General features: G+C 37.9%; 1 pseudogene; it reads right to left on the bottom strand.

The window, feature by feature from the left end:
* Positions 1–258: 258 nt before the first annotated feature.
* LOC136826498 (uncharacterized) lies at positions 259–2,112 on the bottom strand (annotated as a pseudogene).
* Positions 2,113–2,381: the final 269 nt, after the last annotated feature.

Below are 2,381 nucleotides of genomic sequence, written 5' to 3'. Positions count from 1 at the left end.
GAGAGAGTAAGCTTGAATTCCTTAGAAGGTAGACTTCTAAAAGATGTTTCATATAAGGGCTTTGACATCGGTCATTTGATAAATTTTGAAATCATATATATATATATATATATATATATATATATATATATATATATATATATATATATATATATATATATATATATATATATATATATATATATATATATAATATATATGTGTGTGTGTGTGTCATACATACATAAGATTTATTATATTTCAACCCATAGTTTTATATATTTATTTACGTTATAAGTACCAGTACCTATTTTTGTTACTTAAAAGGTATGTGACAAATATCATTGCGACTTTGTCACTGGAATTATACCAGACTTCAATTAATGAACCAATCAACCTTACTTTGAGAAATCCATTGACATTGTCTACATGCCAAGCTGATATACTCGTATCAAAGTATTCATTAGCTTTGCTTTTCCAAAATAATGTTATCACCAATTGCTGGAAAGCATAGATATATGAGGGATGAAAAAAAAAAACAAGAAATGGACACATACGTTTTACTCATCATCACTCTCAAGGAAAAGATCGTTTTCCTCGTCACTATCAATGTTGATGATGACCGGATCTATACTGTCTTGAATATTATCTGAAAGCCAGTAATCATCTTCAAAATATCTTGATCTCCTGACAGCGCCAGCCCACGTCTCCCCTGTTACAGCAAGCCTGGCCTCTTCAAGCCTGGCAAAGAGATCAGCACGGGTAAACCGCTGCAACGAGGAGCGCACCTGTCGTTTCATACAGCCCCACACCTGCTCGATGGCGTTGAGCTCAGGATGGGCAGGGGGCAAGCGAACCACTTCATGGCCCCATTCACGGATTATATTATCCACAATGTAAACTGGTTTCGGCCGGTTGCCCCTGCATATCTTTAGAAGCTGAGGGCGTGTTGCGTGAGCTGGATACTGTATTTTTCGAGACCTGAGCCAGTTAACCAAATCCTCCTTTTTTGTAGCTGTTGTTGGGCATCGGCTATCTCCTGTCAATTGGCTGTGGTATGGGGCGTTGTCTAGCACCAGCACCGAAGGATCCTCAAGCGACGGCAGGAGCTGTGATGTTAGCCACCGAATAAATATCTCTGAATTCATTTCTCCGTGGTAGTCGCAGGTTTTATTTTTCGCAGGGAAGCATAAAAATGAATTTTCTATAAAACCTTTAGCTGTACCACCTGCTACCACCACAAACCTCTCTCCTTCTCCTGGTGGCACCTGCCGGCTGTAGGTGGCACTGGTGACAGATTGAGAGGTGTCCACCCACTCCTTGCTATGTTGCATTCTCGTCGTAAACCACGTCTCATCGACATACACTACTTCTCTTCCTTCATCACGATGTTGCTGGAGGGATCGTAGAGCATCAACTCGGCGGCAAACGACGTCCAAAGTTTCTTTCCTTAGGTACATTTTCCGCTGGGATGTTTTGTACTGGAAACCCATGTTATGGAGGATTCGCCATACTGCCTTCTCAGATGTTTCTTCAGGAATGATATTTAGCATTTTAAGTTCTTCCGCTAAAGTGGCAATAGTGAAAATCGCTTAGCAGCAAACATGCTGTGCACATGTCTCCTAATGGAACCAACGGTGAAGTTGTCAAAGACCAGAGGCGACGTATTTGATGATGCAGCTGGTGTTTCAGGTGGATGAGGATTCTTTCCACGGCTCACCAACACTCGGACAGCGTTCGAGTCATCCCCATAGCATCAGCAACTCTTTCACATGGCCTGTAGGAAAAAAAAATGAATACATTTAAATAAACAAATATATATATATATATATATATATATATATATATATATATATATATATATATATATATATATATATATATATATATATAGCTAGCAGTATATTGCAATATATCATGTACTTATTAAAGTCATACTTTTCTTACCGATTTATACTAATTTTCAGGCGGTTTCTTTCTTTCTCTCTGTTGTAGATGGTGAAGAGTTTCAGCGCAATTGTAGTTTTGCAATGGCGAGGACAAAGCGACATATTTGCCATGACTAAAGTCGAATCTATATGAAATAGTTCAGAGCTACTACTACAACTGCTGCCGATGATTACCTTGGATGTACTAAAAGGGCTCTGAGGTAGAGTCGAAGTCGGTAAAATTATTTCTGAATCCTGCTCCAGTCTTGCCCCAATAACATCATTCCAAATATAAAACTCTCTCAAGGAAAAAATTGTTTTCTATTTCTACTAATGTTTTTATTTTATTTTATTTTATTTTTTTTTTTTTGTCGCAAATCTAAAATTTGCAGGAGTCCGAGTAGAATATCTCTCAGTGTGATTCCACACCTGTGTTTTAAACCTCTTCTGTTATGTTCGATAATTTGTGTTAAC

Source organism: Macrobrachium rosenbergii, chromosome 41, assembly GCF_040412425.1.
Source record: "Macrobrachium rosenbergii isolate ZJJX-2024 chromosome 41, ASM4041242v1, whole genome shotgun sequence".
Classification (NCBI taxonomy): Eukaryota; Metazoa; Arthropoda; class Malacostraca; order Decapoda; family Palaemonidae; genus Macrobrachium; species Macrobrachium rosenbergii.
The sequence above is the reverse complement of the archived record's forward strand: the minus strand, read 5'-3'. Positions and strand labels throughout refer to the sequence as shown.